The 26,040-nt window shown below is 38.8% G+C and overlaps 1 protein-coding gene and 1 pseudogene across 1 annotated transcript in view; one reads left to right on the top strand and one right to left on the bottom strand.

Annotated features, from left to right (window-relative positions):
• Positions 1–26,040, top strand: part of ATP11C (ATPase phospholipid transporting 11C) — a 189,012-nt gene that overhangs the window by 2,677 nt on the left and 160,295 nt on the right. The window lies entirely within an intron of this gene.
• LOC134366552 (protein lin-28 homolog A-like) lies at positions 21,419–22,045 on the bottom strand (annotated as a pseudogene).

Below are 26,040 nucleotides of genomic sequence, written 5' to 3'. Positions count from 1 at the left end.
AGTACTGAATACTCATTGCTAAGAAATGGCTTCAAAATTTTGGGGTGGGGGGCAAATTTTAGATCTCTTAGACCAATAAACCACATGCTGTCTTCATCTTTTTCCTGGTAGAGATTCTTTGAGGGGCACTCCCATCTAAATCAGTAGAAGTCTAAAATTAAAGATGGGGGCTGGACTTTGAGACTTGCACAGCAGTGTAAATGCAGTCCAAGTGGTATGTTATGACTGTTTTAATATTTTACAGATAGAACTATGAATTACTTTCAGAATCAGTTGTGGTTTTTTGTTTTTTGGGGGGTTTTTTTTGGTGTACCTGTATGTGTCTGAAATTGGCTTTGAATGTGAAGTAAAATTCGGTGGTGTTTATTGTACTTGTTGGTCATCGAAAACTAGAGACTGCATGTTAGAACAGGGCTTTTGTTGTATTTTAAACCTGATGTGTAAGACTCTTATTAGGGGTAGCATCATCTTGTATAATTCAGTTATGCTTGCCAAATTGGTTTAAAAATGCCATTTATTTTCCCAGGTTTTCCAATTTCAAGTTAAAAAAAAAAAGGGATTCACTGTATTTTTTAAAGATTATAGCCTTGATGTCTTTGTCATTAATAATTGTGTTCCTTCCTGTGCGATGAATCATGATTTTGCTTTTGACAGCTTTGAGGTAGAAAGAAATTGTTGGATTTGGTGTACAGCGTTTTAGGACTTAGGCATGTAGAGGATATCTTAAAAGATTTAACAGTTGGATTTCTCTGAGTGCAATAAAAGCACAGCCTGTTCTTAATCAACATCTCCATAAATACAATAAATAAATAGTAGTAGCTTTGTCTGTACAATTTATTTTTTTTCACAGGCATGTTTAATTGGAAGTCTGGACTAGTTGAGACTTAAGGGTCATGAACTTTTATGTTATCTCATTTTGTTTTACTCTTAATAAAATTCCTAGTGATTACATTAGTAGTAGTGTGGATTTAAAGGTTTTTCGAGAGTTTATACAACAAGATTCCTTTTGTCTTATAAAATTATTTTATGCTAAAAATTCAAAATAAGGCATTCCTTGACAAAGTAGATTTAAGGGGCTTGGCCGAGTGAATGGTGTCAATTTAGCTTATCAGAGTGATATTTAACAGGTATGAATTTCTGGATCACCAATACGTGAAAACTTAATTGTAAGTGTGAAATATTAGGCTAAATTTATCTCTCTGATTCTAGAAGCTTTCAAACTGCTTTGGTTCCATAAAGCATGCAGCATATAGTCATAATAGCACACAGAAAATGTCTTTATCAGTCAAAGAGGCCCAGACTAGAAATTAGACTATATGGAAGAATGAGAATTCAGAATAAGACTGAAATATTCAAAATAAGAATTAATGAAATAGGTAGCTTATTTATTACTTTGAGTCCAAGGCAAGGCCAGTCTAATGGAAGCAATATATGGAGGCAATTAACAAAATAATTCAGGTAATTGCTTTTTTTTTTTTTTTAATTGGAACAATAAGGTTTTTGGTTTCCTTCTTAAATTATCATGGTAATTAAACTTTTTTTTTCCCTGTTTTGCTTTACTAATAACCTTGGCCTGACATTGCTGAGTGTGGAAAATACTACTTTTATTTTATTATGTTTAGAAATATATTTGCTTGTGTGTTGCAATATTTTTGCATTTACACAAGTATTACAAATGCTCTGTGCATCTTGGCTCCTGCTAGGTCTAGGTTGAACAGTTGAACTTGACTCTACCCAAAAGCAACCTTTTTACCTTATTGTATTATAATTGCTTTTAACTTGTATGGCTCCCTGGACCAGTCTTTCTCACCTGGAGAGAATTAAGCCCTGATGCCCTAGGGCATGCATTGTATGTAATAAATTAACTTCTTTCCTGTGCAATTGGAGATGAGGAACCCCAATTGAGAAAGGCTGTCTTAGACTGAAAACAGCTCGGGGCATGGAGAGTTCAGTGTATCCTTAGCTTCTAGCACAGCGCCTGGTGCCTAGTAGGTGTTCAAGAAATATTTGCTGAAAGAACAATATATATGTTTCACATAAATAATAACCTTTATTTGTAGACAGTGATTTATAGTAAACCCCTTCTTATCCAGAATGATTAGAGAATGAGTTCTGGTTAATTGGGGAATACCATATACTGATTACCAGTTTTCTAAGAATTAGAATAAATACATCTAATGCCGAAGCTATACTGACCATAGTATAATCTTAGGGCATTTTATCGTTTTGCAGAGGATTATTTCATTCAACAAATATTCACTGAGCACCTACTATGTGGTGGGCACTGTGGTAGATCTTGGGGACACATGGGTGAGCAAGACTGACAAGGTTCTAGTCTTTAGGATCTTTAATTACCCTTCTATGCTTGGCTATAGATACTGAGGGCATGGTAAGTGCACTATACCTAATACATTTGTGACATAGCATGAAATTTGTCTTTATGAATAAGTTACTGTTTTATATTTACTTGTCTTTTCTCTTTGTACCAAAAATAGTTTGTGCATCTCAGTTATTTTCTGGTTGTTTGGATATCAGATAAAAAGGATTTTGTTGCATTTGACACCTTTGATATGAACTATACACGGAAAACTGTTCTTTTGCAAATAGATGCTAGGCTGACCCTGTGCAAGGTGGGAAACCTATAAACCATTATAACTTGAAATAAATCTTTACACAAACGCAAATAGGTTTTGTCTTTTTTCCTGCCGATGTGTTTTTTACTGTTTAAGCAACATTAAACTCTTAAGTGTCTCCTAAATACTTTTATAAGGGTTTCCTCTTTGTTCCTTTGTTTATGATTATTGTTAATAATTCAGCCCTTTAGTAGTGAGTAATATTGAGTGCCTATACATCAGGTGAATTCCAGCATTCCTAATGGACTTTTAGCAAAGGTGAGATTTGGCAGATGAAGCTGGCTGTTTTTATATTGATACAACTGTCCAAATGAGCTTGTTTTCTCACCCAAGCTGCCAGTGGACCACCCACTGAGCGATGGGTTCTGGGAGGTAAAGGATGGCTAATGGCTGCTGGAAGAACCATAGCTAACCTCCCTGTCTGCATGATGTGCAAAGAACTAGCCCATTGAGTTAATTGAAATGCTGGTTTGTTGAGTGATAGAAAAAATCATCAAAGCTGACTGCTTTTCTAGCATGGTTGATCAGTTCTCTCAAGGAGGGTGCAGGATAGGATCCAAAATAAAAATGTTATTTTTTCCTTCAAGGTGGTGAAATTTCCTGTACATCTGTAATGCTTTATACATCTGGAGTCCTTGAGGTTGGGGTAGTTTTTCTGGTTGGCTGGAGAGAGGTTCTGAACTTCCACAAGTGAATTAGGTTCTGCTCTCAAGTTTATTTTCATTCACTTAACATTTAACTTCTTGGCTTGGTGTAAGGGTAGAGCAGTGGTGATCATAAAACAAACATTAGCACGACTGCAGCATATGTTAACACTACTGCAGCTTAATGATGAATGAGTGCTCAGCACTGCAGATATGGGCGTGGGATGCCCCATGCCAGCATGTTGGCAGACAGCCCCTCAATCACTGCAGCGTATGGACAGGTTGACGGTTCAGCTGACTTCTTGATTATAGAAGATGTAGTTTTTAGATGATGTTGGGCCATGGATACTCAGATTTAGGTAGTTAACCTGTATTTGTGAAATACAGATTGTCATGGATTTCTTGTCCCATATTTACTTAATAGAATGTGGGAGGATTGGTGAGTCTTACCATGTTCAAGCAGAGAACCATTATTTGTTTTTTAGGCTCCTGTATTATATGTTGTCTTAAAGTATTATGGTGGCAGTGTTTTCCTAGTCCTTACTCTTCACCCAGGTTTTCTTGGAAAAATTCGAACAGTGTTCTTGATATTTAGCACACCTAGCACATCATCAGATAAAGAATAGATGTTCAATAAATACTTGCTGAATTGTTTTGAACTGAGTTGACAACATAGTCTGAATCAGTAATAACAGATGAAAAATGATTAGTTGAGTAAGCAGCCACTAATAAGCTTATGCATTTCAGACTGGGCTACAGATAAGTGCATAGTACTAAAAATAATTTCCTTTTCAGTGGACAAAGTCCTATACTATACTTATTTTAAATGAGAAAAAATAATAATCACATGCCCATTTAAAAAGTAATCAGAAAAAGTTTGCCGTTTGCTTGAGGTAGTTTTCTCTACCCACCAGAAAGATAATCTTTAACCCCCTTGCCTTTCTTGGCCATTCATAGAACGAAGCCTATAATTAATATACTGTCCTCAACTTCTAAAATTGTAAGCAGATTCATATACTTTTTGTTAAATGCAGTTGATAAGCTTATTTTTTCTGTTGCCACCAGCACATCAAATCTATTTTGAAAACCAAAGCTGCAGTGTTAACTCTCCAAGAGCTGTATATCATTTCCCTTACTGTGGTAAGTGTGCATTATTTGGATTCAGGATACTACTTAGTATTTGGTGCTGGAAATGTAGTGTACTTTCTTCTGTTTGCACCCAGTTGCCATCAGCTGGGTGGAGATACCTGTAGCAAGAAGGCAGAGCAAACCAGAGGAACTGCAGAGTTTGAGGGATCTGGAAGCAGTTGTGTTGTGAGAAGAGCCTCAATTTTGTTAGAAGGGTTAGTGCAAGTCCTACTTCTGCCATTTACTACCTAGCTTGAGAAATTGGGCACTTAAGGCTGTAGTTTATATACATCCAAGTGTTTCTCTTCTCTTTTTGGTTCATAGGATCACTAAAGTTTGAGAACACCCATATATAATCCAGTAAACACTGAAATACTTTCCGGGCACACTCTCTGTTCACCTTTCCAACTCTTCATCTATAGAATAGGAATAATAATACTTCACAAGATTGTTGGAAAAATGTTGGGTGGACTCTTCAACACTATACCAGTTGTTTCAGAGGTCCCCCAGACTACCCCCAGGTTTGATGGTTCACTGGCAGGACTCACAGGACTTAGCATATAGGTATACTCAGGGCTGTGATTTATTACAGTGAAAGGATATGGAGCAAAGTTAGTAAAAGGAAAAGGTGCATGGGGCCAAGTCTGGAGGAAACCACACGTAAACTTTCAGCAGTCCCACTGAAGTCACACAGAGTGTGCTTAATTCCTCTAGGAATGATTGTGACAACTTGTGTGAGATGTTGTCTACCATGAAATCTCATTAGAGACTCAGTGCTTAGGGTTTTTATTGGGAGCTGGTTACGTAGGCACCCTCTGCCTGGTATGTACCGGAATTCCAGACTCTAAGAAGGAAAGCAGGTATTCAGCATAAACCACATTTTTGTACAATTTAGGAACAGTGAGCCACTCATCAGTTAGAGTGGTTGGGAACCCTCCTGAAATCCAAGTCCCCAGACACCAGCCAAGACCCAAGCTTGCAAGCAGGCTTTTTTAAGAATGGTAGTCTCAGGATACCGCATGTTAACTTCTTCTATCACACTAATGTTATGAAACACTGGTATTTTTCAGTAAGGGGAAATGATTTGCCCAAGACCATTAAGCTAATCAGCAGAAGAGCTGACTACCTGAGACTCCCAGCAATCACACCTCCTTTTCATTACTGTCCACAGCCATACTTCTCAATTACTATGGGTCTGTTCCTTTTCATATTGTTGAAAGCATTAACTATTTGTCACTTGCAGCAGAAGAGCAGCCGGCCTATGGTAAATTGATGCACCCAGTGGGGGAGCCAGGAAGTATTGATGTTTCTGCCAGGTTAGCGTCAACACTTGCTGGTTTCCTCTCTGGAGCATCACCAAGTTCGCGGATTTTCATTTTTCCTGACTTTTAGACTTTTGTTACTGCCTCCAGCCCTCCTTGTTCCATTCATTTGCCCATATTCTCAACATTCATTTGCATCATCACCTCATCCCATCTTATAACTTTTGGGTAACACAATTCTAAATAGTAGGCATACTGAAGAATATTTTGTGAAAGAAGACTATAGGGAAAAACCCCGCCAAAATGGAAAAAAAAAATTCTTGGGCTAATAAATACATTTTATGGCAATATTTATAAATACTGTTTTATTCCAGGATTGTTTTTTGAGTTTTATAGTCATGGAGAACCCCAGGGATATCTCTATAGGGTTTTGTTTTGTTTTTTTTTAAGTTTCAGCCTTTTTTAGTGCTATCATAAAGGGAAATTAACAATTCTTTTATGATTTGAGCAAAGAATAAGGATATTATACTGGAAGGTGCAGTAATCACACAGATGAACAGGGAGCAGAAACCAGGAGGGAACTGTCACAAATAAGTAACAGCTGGGTAGAACAGATTATGTAAGCTACACCTGTTGGGTAAGCAGTGGGGATGTACTTTAAGCTTCACAATTAATATAGTTTGCAGTTTTATGGATTAAAGGATCTATAATATAGTGCACAATTTACTTTGGCTTCTTTTCTGAAAACAATCATATGAATCACAAGCTTTTTTTGAAAACCCATGCCTTACTTGGTGCTGTAGAGGTGTATAAGGCACAACCCTGCTTTCCAGTAGCTTGCAGTCTGGCAGAAAAGACAGAAGACAAATACACAGTACCAACCCCCACACAACGCTCGTAGGTCATCAGTGCCATCCTTTTGGGGGCACGCATGCTAAGCGCAGTAAGTGTTGAGAAGGAGGTGCTGGCTTACTTCGGCTGCGGTGGCTGGGGAGAGCTTTATAGAGGAGGTAGCATGTGAACCGGGCCTTTGGGGACCCAAAGGACTGAAGTCATGGGATTTGAGGGATGGACCTCATTACAGTAGGAGGCAGCTGAGCAATGGTTTAGGGTTATTGTTTATGGCACTTACAGTAGGAGCTAGTCAATTTAGAGGGCATAGGTTCCAACTGCAAGTGAGTTCAAGCTGTTATAAGAAAATACCATAGACTGGGTGGCTTATAAACCACAGAAATTTATTTCTCACAGTTCTTGAAGCTGGAAATCTGAGATCAGGATGTGGGCATGGTTGGGTTCTGGTGAGGGCCCTCTTTGTTGCTGGCTGTCATCTTCTTACTGTATTTTCACATAGTGAAAAAGAGTTCCCTTGGGTCTGTTTTGTAAGGGCACTAATCCCATTCATGAGAGCTCCACCCACATTATCTAATCACCTCTCAGATGCCCCACATCCTAATAACAACACATTGGGGGGTTAGGATTTCAACATATGAATTTGAGGGGGGAGGGAGCACAAGCATCCAGTCCGTAACACAGCAGAAAGACCGAAACATCGATCTAAAGTGCCTTATATTTGCTGTAATAAAATTTAGAGGGGGCACTAAAAATGAACATCAAGTGGCTTTAAGTCTCCACAACATTAGCTATAGGAATCTTCCCATAGATGGTCTTTTCTGAAACTCATGACTCCAGTGAGTCCATGTCCTCAATCTTCTGATTTGGTGCAGGAGAAATAAGGAAGGGACTGGGATGAAATAAGCATTTGGGGTAATATATCATGACACTACTTCGTGTAATATCATATGACTGGTTACCTTAGTTATCCTGCTTAAAAGATGGGTGCATACTTCCAGGAACTTTTACTACATGGGGACAGGGTGGTAGTTTATTATCTTGAGTATTGGTGGTCATTTATTTAAAGAGCTGGGGATCAGGCCTTTTTCAGAGCACATTCCTTACCAAAATGCTTCTGTTTCATTGCCACTAGATAAAATGGCTCTTAATAGACATTCAGACCTGACCACATCATTCTGACTTACCAGGACATGAATTGCATCTTATTCCCTCATAACCAATTCAGTACCATAACTAGTAGAAGCCACTTTTCTTTATCATCATGACTGCCACTCTAGTCCAAGTAATCATTCTCTCTCCTTTTTCATATTTGTTCCTTCTCCAGTCTTCCCCCTTTCAATAAATGGTACGATCCCCTACCTAGTAGCTCAAGCTAGATACCTAGTAGTCATTCTTAATATTTCCTCTTTCCCTTCATCTCCTAATCTGTCAATAGATCCAATAGGTTCTGTTTTTGAAGGTGTTCTCAATCCATCTACTCCTCTTTATGCCTTCATACCCATCCGTAACACTATCCAAGTCCAAGCTACTACTGTCACATACCTGAATCATTGCGGTACGTGATCTCATCCCCTCCTGCCCTCTCTAATTCATCTTCCACACAGCAACAGAGGGGTCTTTTACAAATGCATACCTGAAGGCCTTCAGTGACTTTCCACTGCTCTCTGGATAAATACCTTGTTGTTATCACTCTCACTCTTTTTTCATTCACTTTTTAAAATTGAGATATAATTGCTATAAAATTCACCATTTTAAACTATACACTTAGGTGGTATTTATTTATTTATTTATTTATTTATTTATTTATTTATTTATGCAGCTGGCCCATATGGGGATTAAATGGTTTTTAGTATATGCAGTATTGTTGCACAACCATCACAGCTGTCTAATTCTGTCACATTTTTACCACCTCAAAAAGAAATGCTGTACTGGTTAGCTATTAGGCTCAGTCCCCCAGCCCCTGGCAACCACCAATCTACTTTCTTATCTGTATGGATTTTCCTATTCTGGACATTTCACATAGATGGAATCATATAGTATGTGCTCCTTTGTGACTGACTACTTTCATTTAGCATAATATTTTCAAAGTTCATCTATGTTGTAGCATGTATCAGTACTTCATTCCTTCTTATGGTTGAATAATAGTCCATTGTATGGATATACACCAAATTTTGCCTAACTGTTCAGCTGATGGACATTTGGGTTGTTTGTACTTTTTGGCTATTTTGAATAATGCTGCTTTGAACATTTTTGCTCTCGTTTTGTGTAGACATATGTTTTCAATTCTCTTGAGTATATAAGAGTGGAATTGCTGGGTTATATGGTAATTCTATGTTTAATTTTTTGAGGAACTACCAAACTGCTTTCTCCAGCTCTTCCACATCTCTTAAATAATTTTTATTTTTAATTGTGGTAAAAAAACATGTAACATAAAATTTACCATCTTATCCTTTTTAAGTGTAGAGTTGAGTAGTGCTAAGTGTATTCACATTGTGTGCAGCAGATCTCCAGAACTACCTCATCTTATAAAACCGAAACTCTGTACCCATTAAACAACAATTCCTCATTTGCCCTGCCCCCTAATTCCCTGGCAGCCACCAGAGTTCTGTGAGTTTGACTATTTTAGATACCTCAGCTGAGTGGAATTGTGCAGTATTTGTCCTTCTGTGACTGGCTTATTTCACTTCGCATAATATCTTCTGGTTAATCCATGTTGTAGTATATGACAGGATTTTCTTCCTTTTTAAAGCTGAGTATTCAGTTCTTTTGGATATATACCCAGAAGTGGGACTGCTGGATCATATGGTAGTTCTATGTTTAATTTTTTGAGGAACTTCATACTGTTTTCAACAGTGGCTATACCATTTTATATTCCCACCAAGGGTTTCAGTTTCTCTACATACTCACCAACACTTGTTTTTTTTAACCTATCTTAATGGGTGTGAGGTGATATCTCATTGTGGTTTTCATTTGCATTCCCGTAATGATTAGTGATATTGAACATCATTTTTTATGCTTGTTGCCGTTTGTATATCATGTTTTGAGAAATGTCTACTTAAGTCCTTTATCTATTTTGGGGGGGTTATTTGGTTTTTGTTGCTCAGTGGTAGGAGTTCTGTATATGTTCTGGATAATAATACCTTATCAGATATATGATTTACAACTATTTCCTCACATTCCATAGGTTGCCTTTTTACTCTGTTGACTGTTTACTTTGATGAACAGAAGTTTTAAAATTTGGTGTAGTCCCATTTATCTATTTTTGCTTTGTTGCCTGTGCTTTTAGTGTCACATCCATGAAATCATTGTCAAATCCAAATGTTATGGATCTTTTCCCTATGTTTTCTTCAAGCAGTTTTATAGTTTTAGGTTTAGTTTATTGTTTAGTTTATAGGTCTTTCATTTAGGTCTTTAATCCACTTTTAGTTAATTTTTATATATGGTGTAAGATAAGGGTCCAACTTTATTCTTTTTTTTTTTAAGTTAAAGATCTCAGTTGGCTTTATCGTGATTCTAGAATCAGGCAACATGTCATTCCATAAAATAGAATAAGTGTTTCCTCAACTTTGTCCTTTTGCATATGGATATCCAGTTTTCCCAGGGCCATTAGTTGAACAGACTCTCCTTTCCTGGTTGAGTGGTCTTGATTACCCTTGTTGAAGATCATTTGACCATATATGTGAGGGTTTATTTCTGGGCTATTTTATTCCATTGGTCCATATGTCTGTATTTATGCCAGTACTACACAGTTTTGATTACTTTGATAACTTTTGGTTACTTTGATTATGTGTTATTTTGTAATATGTTTTGAAATCAGGAAATGTGAGACCTCCAACTTTGTTCTTCCTTTTCAGGATTGTTTTGGCAATTTTATATGGATTTTATGATAGATTTATGGTGGATTTTATGATGGATTTTCTTTTTCTGCAAGAAATCTTTCTCACTTTTTGTGTCATCTGCCACAGGACCTTTGTATATACCATTCCCCTTGCCTGGTACACTTCTGTTCTGTAGTCAGTTGCCTCAACTCTTACTCATCTCTCAGAGCTCATTTTAATTATCACTTCTCCAAGGAAGCTGTCCCTGATCCTTACCTCAGACAGTGCCAGGTTCCCAGGTTCTCATATCACTGTGAACCTTCTTTCATACTTTTTGCAGTTGACCTTACATTTGCATATTATATTTGTTTGCTAACTTATTTAGTATCTAGCTTCCCTCTCCATAGTAAGTTCCATGAAGGTAAGAACTATGACTGTTTTTCAGTACGGTACTGGCATAAAAACAGACACACTGATCAATGGAATAGAATAGAGAATCCAGAAATCAACCCACAGACCTACAGCCATCGGATCTTTGACAAAGGCACCAAGCCTATACACTGGGGAAGAGACTGCCTCTTCTGCAAATGGTGCTAGGAGAATTGGATATCAATATGCAGGAGAATGAAACTAGACCCATACCTTTCACCATACACTAAAGTCAACTCAAAATGGATTAAAGAATTAAATATACGCCCTGAAACAATAAAACTTCTTAAAGAAAACATAGGAGAAACACTTCAGGAAGTAGGACTGGACACAGACTTCATGAATATGACCCCAAAAGCACGGGCAACCAAAGGATAAATAAACAAATGGGATTATATCAAACTAAAGAGCTTCTGCACAGCAAAAGAAACAATTAACAGAGTTAAAAGACAACCAACAGAGTGGGAGAAAATATTTGCAAAATAGACATCTGACAAAGGATTAATATCCAGAATATACAAGGAACTCAAACAACTTTACAAGAAAAAACAAGCAACCCAATTAAAAAATGGGCAAAAGAGCTAAGTAGGCATTTCTCTAAGGAAGATATACAAATGGCCAACAGACATATGAAAAAATGCTCAGCATCACTCAGCTTTCGGGAAATGCAAATCAAAACCACACTGAGATACCATCTCACCCCAGTGAGGATGGCTAAAATACAAAAGACTGAACGATAAATACTGGCGAAGTTGCGGAGAAAAAGGAACTCTCATACATTTTTGTTGGGACTGCAAAATGGTGCAGCCTCTATGGAAAATGGTATGGAGGTTCCTCAAACAATTGCAGATAGATCTACCATATGACCCAGCTATCCCACTGCTGGGAATATACCCAGAGGAATGGAAATCATCAAGTCGAAGGTATACCTGTTCGCAGCACTCTTTACAATAGCCAAGAGTTGGAACCAGCCCAAATGTCCATCATCAGATGAGTGGATACAGAAAATGCGGTATATTTACATGATGGAATATTACTCAGCTATAAAAAAGAATGAAATACTGCCATTTGCAATGACATGGATGGACCTAGAGAGAATTATATTAAGTGAAACAAGTCAGGCACAGAAAGAGAAATACCACATGTTCTCACTTATTGGTGGGAGCTAAAAATAAATAAATAAATTCAATTCCTTGAAGTTGATACAAGCGAACAGAAAGGACATTGTTGGGGGGAGGGGGAGAGAGAAGAGGGAGGAAGGTTTCGGTAATGGGCCATAATAATCAACCACATTGTATATCGACAAAATAAAATAAAAAAATAAATAAAAATAAAGTTGGCTAGGGTCACCCAGAAGATGATGTAAATAGATCAAGAGATGGAGTTAAGATTTAGAACATTGGATTTTTGTCCTTGCTGTGTGACCTTTTAGAAAATTAAAAATATATATATATGACTGTTTTTGCTCGCTGCTGCATCCCTAGTGCCTCTGTGCCTGGTATTTAGTATGTGCTCAATAAATGCTTGCTGAATGAAGGAAATATGATTCTATTTGTGTATTTTTGTTTGGTTGGGGTTTTTTTGGGCTGTCCAGCACAGGGATCAAACCCTGTACCTTGGTGTTATCAACACCACACTTTATCTATTAGTATTTCTAATCTTATTTCCCACTTACAGATTTGTAGAGCTTGACTGAAAGAAAGATCATATTGTCCAGTCTTTAAACATTACTGTTGTATTTGGTTAAAAAAAAAAAAGTCTTTACTCATACTTTAGAAATGAAGTCATTTCCTCTACGCTTGCATGCTGTGTTTTGTAATATGTACAACATCTTATCTTTTTCATTATGATTTTAGGTATTTAATATTCTTTGTAGTTATATTTATGAGCATCACCATGATTGTACACACCTTTACAACATTGACTTTCTTGAGCAATTTGCTATTTTAAAAGTATTCACTTCACTATAAATACCAAATGAGGTTATTTACTAATTAAATATTTTTTCATTTTGTAAGTCTTTTTGATAACTTTTTTGTGTATTTTGAAAACACTTATTTAAAAATTTTTTAATAGCTTTATTGAGGTATAAGTTCTTTTAAAGTTACTATTTTTGTGAGTTTATTACCATTTTAATGGGTACCAGATATTCAGAAATGATAATGGTGTCTCATTTTAACTGCTTTTACATGAAGATGGCAATAATCTTATCATTTTACATGGATCAAGATTTGAAATGGATTTTCTTTTTGATCTTTTTTTTTCTTTTTCATTTTACCTTCAGTGTAGGCATTTGTGTTCTGTTAGGATGTCTGTGTTGCAGAAATAATTATTTCAGTCAGTTTTAAGTGCTTTATAAGCATTAGTTTGTTATACACATTTGCTTATTAGGATTCTCCAGAGAAACAAAACTAATAGGATGTGCACATATATAGACAGAGAATTATTATAAGGAATTGGCTCTTGGGATTATGCAGGCTGACAAGACCCAATATCTGCAGTTAGTAAGCCAGAGACCCAGGAGAGCTGATGGTGTAAGTTCCAGTCTAAAGGCTGGTAGGCTGAAGACCCAGGAAGAGTCACTGTTTCAGTTCATTTTTTTTTTCCCCCAAAACTCACCATAAGATTTTTATTTTTCAATAACAGAACAGAAGGAAAGAGAAAGCCCCATAAATTAGGGATTTCTAAACATTCAGAATAGTACCAAATCAAGAGCACCAAATCAACTCACTAACAAAAAATCAGAGTTGGTGCGGCCACTATCTTGCATTATCTACTTGTCACCTGAATTACTCACAATAAGTTCCACATTGGTGTCCTATCTTCACTTTCACACTTCAAGTCATCCTGGGTGGCGCTGATTCAGGGCTCGGGGGGCAGGGCCTGGCGGTCACTCCCCACTGGGTCCGAGGCCGGGTGAGAGTCTGCATCTAGCCGCGCGGTTCGGCTGCTGGCTCACCTCTCAGTTCAATTTTGAAGGCAGGCAAAACTAGTGTTCTAGTTTGAAGGCCTTCAGGCAGGAGGACTTTTTATTGGAGGAAAGGTCAGCTTTTTTGTTCTATTTAGGCCTTTAACTAATTGGATGAGGCCCTCCCACATTAGAGAGGGCAGTCTGCTTTACTCAGGCTACTGATTCGAATCTTAATCTCATCCAGAAAAACCCTCACAGACACATCCAGGATAATGCTTTTCCAAATATCTGGACACCAAGTGGCCCAGCCATGTTGACACTTAAAATTAACCATCACATATGTCCTAGGATCATGTGAAAATGAATGAGCAAATCTGAAGTGTCTATATGCCAGGAATGGAATACCCTACCATGAATAACTATAGTTTGCTAGCTTCTGTGTCTGTAAAATGAAGGGCTTGGGCTGCTAGATGGTCTGTAGACTTAGCAAGTCCTGGAACTGGTAAAATACCTTAGAGAAACCTCTTCATCATAGCTGAGGAAATGGACAGAAAGAGGGTAAGTGGCTTGTCCAAGATTATTCAGTATTTGAATGAGAGTTCAGAAATGTGGAATTCAGAAATACTGAATTCCAGGCTCAGCTCTATTACTTGTCACCTCAGTTTCCTTATTTGTGAACTGTGAGGGTTCCTGGGTGATCTATACCTAAATTCCTTGCAAGCTCTATAATTCTGTGCTGTGTGTTTAGGCTTCACTGTCTAGGAGTGGATTCTTTTGTGGGGGGGAGTTTATCTATTTTACTCTTCAGGTCTCTATCTCTTGATTGCTCGTTTGACTGCACTCTGCCCCAAATTTTAGTTTCCTCTTTAATAGTAATGAATTTGAACTGAATTGTCTACATTTTGGATGGAACAATGATATATTTTAGGAAGTGCTGTTCATGCACCTTTAATAGTTGTTGTACTTTTTAGTTTTACACTGACCTGAATGATTGAGGATCAAATGTAGACCTGTGCCTTTGTTAGTACTATGCTCTAGAATTAATTAAACTCTACCATGATCATATTAACTTCTTAGCTAACAGTGCTAATGGAGGAGAGGATTTTTGTTGATGCTAGAATACTATGGTCAGGCTTCCTAGGGAACACCACCAGTGGCCACCTGCCATTATTTCCCAGAGGCAGTCCTTGGATTGGCTGAGTGACAGCTGCTAGAAGACAGTAGGGAGCAGTAAATAGACAATTCATATCTATATACTTGAGAATTGTCTTAACCCGTTTTGTATTGCTATAACAGAAATACCTGAGACTGGGTAATCTATAAGGAAAAGAGTTTTATTTGGCTTACAATTCTGGGACAGCTGCATCTGGCACGGGCCTTAGGCTGCTTCTACTCATGGCAGAAAAGCGGCAGGCAGCCAGCGGGTACAAGCAGATCACATGGCGAGAGGAAGCAAGAGAGAGCGAGAGAGAGGAGGTGCCAGGGTCTTTTAAACAACCAGCTCTTGTGTGAATTAGCAGATGGGGAATTCACTCACTACCCCTCCGCCCCCAAGGACAGCATTAATCTATTCATGAGGGATCCACCCCCATGACTTGAACAGCTTCTAGCACTGCCATGTTGGGGATCAGATTACCACATGAGTTTTGGCAGGGACAACACATCCAAACTCTATCAAGAACCAATAGTAATTTGGTAGAACAGAATTGGGTGTCATGTTGTTATGGCCACTGGTTCAACCAAAGGATGATAGCCATAGCAAGGGAGCAATTTTGTGAAATGGAATTTGTAAATGTATTTTAAAATTCCTAGTCATTTGTTAACTTAGGTTGAAACCTAGACTTTGATGAAAAATATTAGTATAATATATATTTGTTTTGAAATGTAAGGCAGTGCTATTAAAATATTCTTGTACAAATTCAGACATATTACTTATTACTTATCAAAGATACCAAGGAAGGCAGTGTAATCAAAGTAAAATCAAATCAGAAGACTAATTAATGGATTTATAGAATCCATGATTGGAATTAATAATTTTAAGTAGTCATGAAATTCATAGTGCATTAACAAGTGTCTGTTTAGTTCCTAATATGTACCTAGCATTATGGAAATTTTTTGATGTAGGGGACTGGAAACTTCTTCGTTATAACTAACTTCCTTCACTAACCAGCAAGATAGCCTTAGGAAAATCACTTTCTTTTTAAGGAAACTATCTTTTAAAAATATAATAATACTCAGTGCATATGGAAAAGATGTAAAATATATGCATATTAATAAAATAAGTACTTATGCACCTACTACCCAACTTGAAAATTAGAACATTAGCAATACAGTTCTATGTACCTGTGTGTTACTTCCCTATTTCATCTCCCTGCCTCCCAGCCACCCTGTAACCATTAGCCTTGTTTTTGTTATGATCATTCTATTGCTTTAAAAAAGTTTTAACACATATGTATGGAAACCTAGATAATGTTAGTTTTCTCATTTTCAGCTTTGTAGAAATGGTTTATATACATATTTTTTACTCAGTGTTATATTGCTAAGATTCTTTATAAGGTTTTAGGTAGCTATAATTTATTCATTGTCATTGCCGAATAAATATTTCACTTTGGGATATTCCAGAATTTTTCGTTCTGTTTTGGTTTTGGCAGCAGGGATTGAACCTTACACCTTGGTGTTATCAGTACCACACTCTAACCAATTGAGCTAACCAGCAAGCCCCCATATCAGAATTTATCCATTCATCTGTTGATGGACCTTTAGGTTGTTTGCAGTTTTTATTTTTTTATTTTTTAAAGGCTAGTCAAGTGAAGTAGTGGGAGTGGAGAAAGAACGAAGAAATCTGTAACTGGTTGTGACCAATTAGTTATACCACTGCACTCGGACCAGCCAGTTCTTTTTTTTTTTCCTGCTATGATCAGTGCTGTTACGAACAATGAGTATCTTTATAGTATCTTTTTTAAATTTTTAAAATTTTTTTATTTTTTGGCAGCTGGCTGGTATGGGTATCAGAACCCTTGACCTTGGTGTTATAACCTGCACTGTAACCAACTGAGCTAACTGGCCAGCCTCTTTATCTTTATAGTATCTTTTGGTGTATATGTATGAAAAGGTTTTTCCCCCATGGGGCGTGTGTGTACGTGTGTTTGTGTGTAGGATACGTATATACACACAACCACACGCACTCAGGCATTATATATAGGAAATCTCATACACACATAATGATAGGTCTTGAAATGTGTAACTTTACGATAAGAGGTGAACTTTCTCTCCACAGTGATTGTTCCAGTGTTCAGTCCCTCTAGCAATGTATGAGTTTCCATTGGTTTATATTTTCTCAATACTTGGAATTGTTTGACTTTTTTTTTTGTTTTTTTGGCAGCTTGCTGGTATGAGTATCGGAACCCTTAACCTTGGTGTTATAACCTGCACTGTAACCAACTGAGCTCACTGGCCAGCCCTATTGTTTGACTTTTTGCCAATTATTGTTTGTGAAATTTTATTTCACTCTGATATTAATTTGCATTTCTCTAATTACTAGTGAAGTTAAGCATCTTTGCTTAGGTTTATGAGCCACTGATGTTTGCTGTCTGAAATACTTGTTTGTTTCTTTTGGCTGCTTTCTATTGGGTTGTTTATTTTTCTCATACTGATTTATAAAATTTTTTTTATATTTAGGACACTAATGCTTTGTTGGTTATACGAGGCCACTTCAAAAAGTTCAAAAAATAGAATTAAAAGATAATACAAATCTTTCCATGAACTTTTTGAATTACCCTCATCTGTGTTGTAAATGTCTTCTCTAAGTGTTGTTTGTACTTGTCCTTTTACTGTTTGTTTGTTTGTTTTTGGTGACTTTTGATAAATAAGTTCTTTATTTTTTACAAGTTCTTAATTTTAATGTAGTTAAATTTTTCAGTCTCTTTTTTTATGGTTAGTACATTATGTATCTTGTTTAAGCAGTCCTTCCATATGCCAAAGTTGGAAAGCCAGTTTCTTTTTTCTAACGCTTTTTTGACAAATTAGATTTTGAGCCTCACTTTTCAGATCTTTAAAATGCAGAGGTTGAACTAGGTGTTCTGTAATAACCTTTTACTCATTAATATCATTATCTGAAGTAGATTTAGGATATGTGATACTTTTTCAGAGATTGCAGTGTTCTTTTAGTAATCCTTCCCTCTATGAAGTTTCATATTCACTCCTATTTTACTTCTTTTTCCCTCATTTCCTCAGCCTCTTCCTTCCTGCTTTCTTCAGAAAAGTAACCAGTTGAATTTTGCAGCATCCTAGAGTTTCTATGTGGAAGCAGCATTTTTAATGTAAATTTTTGAGAAAATTGTAGATACACATGCAATTGTAAGAAAAACTACAGAGAGATCCTGTGTACTCTTTACCCAGCTTCTCCCTGTGGTAACATCTTGCAAAACTAGTATAATGTCACATCCTGGATATTGACATTGATACCATCCACCAATCTTTATTTAGATTTCCCCAGTTTTGTACTTATTTGTGTTTGTGCATGTGTGTGTATATGTGTGTTTAGTTCTATGCAATTTTATACCATATGTGGGTTTGTTTATCCACCACCACAGACAAGATATGGAAGGAAACATTATTTAAAAACAGTGTTCTTTAAAGTGTGTGTCACTAAGTACCCCCAGACTGTTCTAGAGTGCCCAGTTTGGCTGGTGCCCGCACGGTTATAGAGGGCCATATCAGGTTACTAATCCAGAAGAAAATTAATGAGCTGAAAACTTGACCTGAGAAAGCAGAGGAACTTTAGTCTTGGGTCTGGGGGCCATGGGGGGCCAGTTGCATGATCCCAAAGTACCAGGGTACTTCAAAAAGTTCATGGAAAGATTCATTCATATTATCTTTTAATTCTATTTTTCCATGAAATTTTTGAAGTACGCTCATATTATAATAATATATTTTGAATGGGATATGCCCATATGAACCTGCATTTGAGACATCTTGGTAAAAACTGCTCTTAGTACATCATCCAAATTAAATTAAATTATTACATCATCATTAAAATTCTGCCTGCTTATTAGCAACTAAAAACTAGTAGTGGAAAGAAGAAATGGTAATCTTTCTTTTTTTTTTTTTTTTTCAGTACCAATAAGTCTTTATTCATTGTATTTTCCCAGGGAAAGAAGGGAAGGGAAAAGAGTCAGCGTGTGTTACAAAATGATTAGAAAGTGGGAAGTACCCAGTACAGCAAAATCATCCATCAAATAAACATACCCGAGTGATGGGGTCACCAGAGCCCCAGACGGATTAGTCTCCTGCAGTTCAGGACTGAGGGGAAGGGATCAGAGAAACAAACAGTCAGAGAAACAAACAGACAGGTACATGCTTTCCTACCCTCCCACCCTCCCCATAAATTCAAGATTTTACACAAAGCTTTGGTTTCTAGCAGTAAACATGAAGTTACATTCGTCTATCTGCTATTCAACAATCTTGTGGCCACTTTGGCATAAGTTTCTTGGCACCTGCATAAAAGTTCCTGAGTGACTTGGATATACATTCATATTCCCTTTCCTGACTCCACTTTCTACATGGAAGCCGCCCCCCCAACTGCTTCTCCCTACTTTAGGATTAGATTAAGTAGGTTTGATCCATCCACATAGAGCAGTGTGAAGTGTTTGGCATGAGTCATATAAAAAAATGGTCTTGACTTAGGAGGTTGGGAACAAGGCATGGAAGGTTCCTAGCTTCTGCAGAATTTTTGCATAAATCATTTAAGAGTTCTGGAGACACCATAAGAATTAAATGTGTATGTGTGTGGGTGCGTAGGTTTTTTGGGGGGAAGGGGGGTGGGGATGGAGAAGAAGGTAGGGTAGGATAGGCTCAAGTTTTTAGGACAGAAGATCTGGGCCAAAATAGGAAATAGGGGAAGGTCAGCACAAAAGAATGATTCAAGATCACCTCTTCAACAAGAGAGCCCCCCTAACTTACGTTTCACATCTTTTTGCCTGGTGCAGAACCTTCTGTCAAAGATGCTTTGGCTGTTTTTCTCTCAGTACAAGAAGTTTGTAAACAATAAAACCCCAAAAGAACATAAAGACCAACACGTTATATTTACACAGACTAGGCCACCTAGCAATCACCAACTCAGTGGAGTTCTACAAAGTCCAGACAAATACAAAAACTAGAGGGGGACAGTATTTGGAGGAGATAAGAACCCAGGATCAGACACACGACACCCAATGCGTTCTATTGCATTTGTCCCGTTTCAACAGTGAGGTAGGTTTGCAGTGATCTCACAGCATGTAAACGAAACCCTTTTTTCCTCCTCTAGCTACCACAACACTATTAATCACTACTGCAGCAGGGCAGGACACTGGCTCCAAGCACCACAAAGAGGCCCTCGCTTATGGGTCTCCCTGGAAGCCAAGGAGTTTGAAAGGTTAAGAAGTTTAGTCCTTGCTTCATACATCCATTCCTGGACAGCACAGGTTGGGTACAGGCGTAGTGGTCTTAAAACTTACCTTTACCTACTTACATTTTTTACAAGTACACACATGTACACCATGTTGTGCATGACAAACCTAGCCTAATCCAGTGAAGGATGGATCTGTTATGCAAAGCAAGTGGCCTGCCCTAGGATTAACCCTCACCTAACCTTGGCTTCCCCTCTGGGCGTTTTACCTGGCCCAGCCTCTCCTAACCTTTCTACACCACCTTTTCCTGTTTTAGACTACTTTCCAATCTTCCAGTAGAAGGAGACCAAGTCATGGGGCAACCCAGTTAAAACCTAGTCTCCCATGAAACATTTTCAAGGTGGAGGGGGGGTTTCAGGACACTGTGGCAGAAAAGCCAGCTCTAATTGGCAAAAATGAGGTTCAATAGGCTATGCACTCCAAATAGTTGCTCTCCATGGTGATAAAACAACAAAGAATTCCTGCTATGCAGACCTGGAGCTGCTGCTGCCTTATCCCTGAGATCGCTCATGTACCTGAGAACACAGTGCAGGAATGAGGGCCTTAGATTAAAATATACAAAAATACAAAACCAGAATATTTATATTAAGAAAAAAAAAGTTAAAATGCACAAGATACATCATTTGCACATAGCTAGTGCAGTTGGCATCCTGGAGAAAGTGGGACCCAAGGTGCAGTTATCCACGGAGGCAAATAAAATCACATTGCCTGGAATGGGGTGGAAGTGAGCTTAGGAGCAGAAAATCTGCAGCTGTTCCCCCAGCCACCCTTTTTGCCTGTCACCACAACCCACTGCTTGGGACAGTTTCCAGCACCCCATCCCAAGAGTGGGTTACGAGGAAACAAGATGAAACAAGATATGACAAAAAGCTGCCTTACTGCTGAGAGATTCCCTCCCACAGAACGTAGTGGCTTGTGGGTTGGGTCTTAATCATTTCACTCTAGCATGGGAAATATTACTACATATCCTTCTTTAAAGGGAAAACTTTCATATCCAGGCCACTTTCAAAAGTTGGAGATTCTGGGATGGAACCTCAGATAAAGCATGCAGGTTCTAGGGTGACTCCCCCAAGGCCCTTAACTTGTATTTGGATAGAGAACCGTTGGAGTTCCTTTGCCTCACCCCTTCCCCCTGAAGAGGGAGGAAGGGATAATGCAGTGAACCCTGGCCTGAGATACATGGCAGTGCCAGCTACCCTCAACCCAACCTTATCCCCACTTTCTCCATTCTGCTGATTGATGCCTGCTCCTTGAAACTTCCTGATAGTGAAAGAATAGCCCCCACCCCGTGTGGCTCAATTCTGGGCCTCTGGGAGCAGGGTAGAGCTGTGGATCTCTTCTTTTCCCGAAAATAGGCTGGCTTTCCCTGTGAGCTGGGGCCTGCTGGGCCTTCAGTGGACATGAGGCCACCATATGGCTGATGCTCTGGGCAGAAGTGGCACTTCTTGGGCTGGGGTGGCAGCTCGCATTCCTTGGCTTGATGGTCTAGACCCCCACAATTGTAGCACCTGTCTCCTTTAGATCTACGCTTCTGCATGCTCTTCCCCTTTGGCCGCCTCTCACTCCCCATACAGAACACCCCACCAGGTCCGGTGACACGAATAGATTCCAGGCCCTTGGCGGACTTCTTAAAGGTGAACTCCACTGCCTCACCCTCCTTCGGGCTCTGGAAGCCCTCCATGTGCAGCTTACTCTGCTGCACAAAGGCGTCTACTGGCGGGTCGAGTGCGACCCCGGCGCAGGTGGTCATGGACAGGAAGCCGAACTCCATACGCACGTTGAACCACTTACAGATGCCGGGCACCGTGCAGCAGCTGCGGTTCTTCTGCCGACCGGGCCGCGTCTTCCGGCGCCTCCTCGGGTGCCTCCTCAGCCGCTTTGGCGCAGCCACCTGCAAACTGCTGGTTGGGCACGGAGCCCATGGTCGTCGGCAGAGCCCGCTGCCCCGGGCCCCTGGTCAGGCGGCTGCTGGCCCCAGAGAAGTCCGGAGGCAAAGGGGTGGTTTGGAGAAGAGGCTGCTACATCTTCCCCCGCACAAAATCGAAATGGTAATCTTTCTAAGGAAGCAATTAAAAACATGCCAGGTTGTGCATTGGTTTACATCCCCATAAATGGAAACTTATACTGTGGTTAGGCTAGTAGAGAAAGACATTTGAATACTGTATTTATGCAGAGCTATATATGCTTTAACTCATGTCTACCCCCAAATACTTAAACATAAACATTCGAAGTCTTTAGTGCAGTTCATTTATGTACCCCTCTACTGACTTTTTTATGACCAGCCAGGCACTGTGCTAGGCAATAAGGATCAAGTGGTGAATAAAAACAAAAGTGGTTCATGTACAATTTAAAAAACAACAAAATACTATAATTACCCATTTCTATAAATGTTATGAATAAAATTAATAGGACACAGAGGTAATAACAGAAATAGGATAATGTTTTTGGTAGGGTGGTCAGGAAGTTCTGTCTGAGGAGATGACAGTTAAGCAGATAACTGAAGGAATGAGGGATTCGTTCTGTAGAGGGGGATGGGAGTAGATACTGGAACCAGCTTGTTCAGAAACCCTGAGTTGGGCATGAGCCAGGCACACTGGAGAAACCAAAAGGAGGCTAGTGGGGCTGAAGGGAACACTCAGTGGAGGAGGGGGAAGATGGCAGTGAATGGGATATGGGAACTTCTGGTACATTGTCTTGGGAGCGATTTGGATTTTGTAATCTGAACTTCTTGAAGCCATGAAGGTGATTTGGAGATCTGGAGGAAGATGATAAAGTTGTCTGTTTAATTGATTACACATATTTATTGAGTTCCCTACATTGTGCCAGGCACTATTTATTCTACTTACTAGGAATGCACTGGTGGACCTTACATTCTAATGCGGGAAGGTATTGTTAGGGTAAAGGTAAACTGATGTAACAAGAGCTCCAAAATACAGTGGCCAGAAAAATTTAGACATTTGTTTCTCTGGTGTGTAACAGCCCAGGGCAAGTAGGCAGTCTCTATCCTATGAGGCCATCCAGGGCTCCAGGCTAAGTGAGTGAGTTCTGCCTTCCTCAGCATTTGATTTTCAAGTTCCAGCCAGCAAGAAGGTAAGAGGGAGTCTAGGGTAAGCATCTTTAAAAAGGTGACTAGGAAGTTTCACATATCCTTATTGCAGGCATACCACTGGAGAAATCTTAGTCACGTGGCCCTCCCTAGCCACAGGAAATGTAGGGAAATGTAGTTTCTAGCTGGAAAGCCAGGTGCTCAGGAAGAAAGGAAGAACAGATTTGGGAGGATTTCCAGTAGACAAGGAGACAGACAGTAAACAAGATAAATAATTGGAATATCTTGTATGCTAGTGATGAGTGATAAAGGGAAAATAAAGCAGGGAAGAACAATAGGAAGTGTTGGGGGTGGGGGTTGCAGTTTTTTATAGGGTGACAAAGGAAGGCTTCTCTGAGAAGGTGTCATTTGAATAAAGCCCTGAATGAAGTCTTGTGAGCAAGAAATACCATTCTGGGTTGTTATGAAGCCTACCAGAATTCAAAGTTGAGTTTAACATGCCTGAAACTTAAGCCTCATTGGAAAGTGTTTAGTTAGAAGACACCATTATGCCACGTTTTCACTTACTGCAAGCAGTACAGGAAGGCCCTAAACAATGAATGCTAAATTAATAAATTATAATGCCAGGACTTGGACTAAAGCATCTATGTGAGAGTTTGGTCTGAGAAATTTTTCTTGGCTCCTTGATAGATGATAATCTTAGCTCTTGGTGAAGTGGGAGGGACCAAGATAAATGCCCTCTGCAACACACAGTTCAGTTGCATGTATTTGGTTTATATAGGAGTATGGGGGGGTGGGCTGTAGGTTTTTTCTCTAGGGGTAGAAATTATTTATGATCGGAGTCTGCTATATAACTCTAGTTAATTTCAGTTAGCCATTGCCAATGCAGTTTTAAGGATGTGCTGACATAAAATAGTGGAAGTATTTTCATCTCAGTCCTTGATCTAAATCTTAGTAGCCATTCCAATTACAGAAGGTAATATTTTCCAATTCTTTACTATTTTCTTTAATTATATTTGAGTACTGCTTTAGATATATTTTAACATAAAATATATAAGTACTTTTTTTACTCCTGCATCACTTTTTTAAGGACAACTCATTTGTTTAATGCGACAAAAGAAACTAATTTTCTGCCTACTTTTTTCTCTAATGCCCTTTCTACCTCCAGCGCCCCTAGATTGGGGTACATAGATTATCTTTGGGATTTTCTGTTTTTGTATAGTAATCATTATCTTTCATTAGGGAATTTACAGTTTAGAAAGGGAAATAAAATATGTAGATGTATAATGAAAATACAAGACAAAGTGATAAATGCAATAGAAAGGTAAAAATAAAATGCTCTGACAGTTCAGAGACCTGTGGAATGAGATGAGTAAACCTGTCAGTCTTTGATTCCACAATTGTGAAAGGAGACAAGGTTAACTTTGAGTTTAATATAGAATGCTCTCAAAGGAGTTTTCTGTTTTTGGAAAAGGGAAGTATTTGATCTGTCATCCTACTGTTTAAGTATTTTTGTAAGCCCAGTCTTTTCCTAGGCACAGATAAAATCCATTTTTTGCCTCTCATGCTGTGCCATAGGGAAAAATTCAAGTCAGATTGGAAAAGCACTGCTGATCACTTCACAGCATTTTATAGAGGCATGGAAGTTAGCCTTGAATCTTTCCTTCTCTCCCTCACTCCATCTTACCCAGTCCATGGACAAATTCCAAAGATTGTGTCTCCTGAATATTTTTTTGATCCTTTCTTGCTACTCTTAATCCATCTTTGCAAAGCAGCTAGGCCAATTCTTTTTGAAACATACATTTGTCAGTTTCATGCTAACAAATCCCTAGTAGCTCCCTTTATACTTAAAGATTCAAACTCTTTACTCTGACTGCTAGGCCCTGCCTACCTTTACACCAGTATACCGGTATCTTTGATCTCTCTTCTTTTTTTGGCGGCTGGCTGGTACTGGGATCAAGCCCAAGACTCTGACCTTGTGAACTGTACTCACATTGGCCTTCCCTCAGGAAGGCCTACCCTCCTACTGCATGCTGTTCCCACTGTACATGCCTCTCCCACTCTATGGAGTGCTCACCCCAGGACCCCATTTCTACTACTTCAGAACTAAGCACAAACATCACTTCCTTAAGGAAATCTTCACTGACCCCACCTGAGGTCAGACCACCCAGTCTTACAGGGTCCCATAGCGCCTTGTACTTACATAGTTCTTCCTGTAATTGTAATTAATAATGAATCATGGAACTAGTTATTAGCTGCCTCCCCCTCTAGAACAAGATCTAAAAGGGCATGCATACTTTTATTTATTCGCCACTCTCCCTATTGCTAATCTGTCTTATAATGCTGGGCACTGGAGTAAATGCTCAAAAAATATTTGTTGCAAAAGAAAAAGCAGAAAATTCCCAGGTCATGTGTATTTCGTTTGGGATTTTATTGAGGTCCTTACATTTGATCATAGGTTTTTTAATGTTGGAATGTTTACAAAAGACAAGAAAAGGACTATCATCACCTGGAAGTTGTTAGAAACTGCCATTCTCTGCCCTCTGATTCAGACCTGCTGCATCAGAAACTCTGGGGGGTAGGGCCTGGCAGTCTGTGTTCTAACAAACCTTCCAGGTGATGTTGACACACAATAAAGTTTGAGAATCAGTATTTTATAAAAATGTTGACTCTGCTGCTATAATAGAATACACAGACTAGCTATAATAGAATACACAGACTGGATGGCTTAAAAAAAACAGGAATTTTATTTCTCATAGTCTGGAGACTTGGGAACTCCTACATGAAGGCTTTGGCAGATCCAGTATCTGGTGAGGGCACTCTTCGTGGCTTGCAGATGCAGTCTTCTGGTTTTGTCTAGTGTCGTCACAT

This window comes from Cynocephalus volans, chromosome X (assembly GCF_027409185.1).
Source record: "Cynocephalus volans isolate mCynVol1 chromosome X, mCynVol1.pri, whole genome shotgun sequence".
NCBI classification, from domain to species: Eukaryota; Metazoa; Chordata; class Mammalia; order Dermoptera; family Cynocephalidae; genus Cynocephalus; species Cynocephalus volans.
Note: the sequence above shows the minus strand (reverse complement) of the source record. Positions and strands in the feature narration are given on the sequence as shown.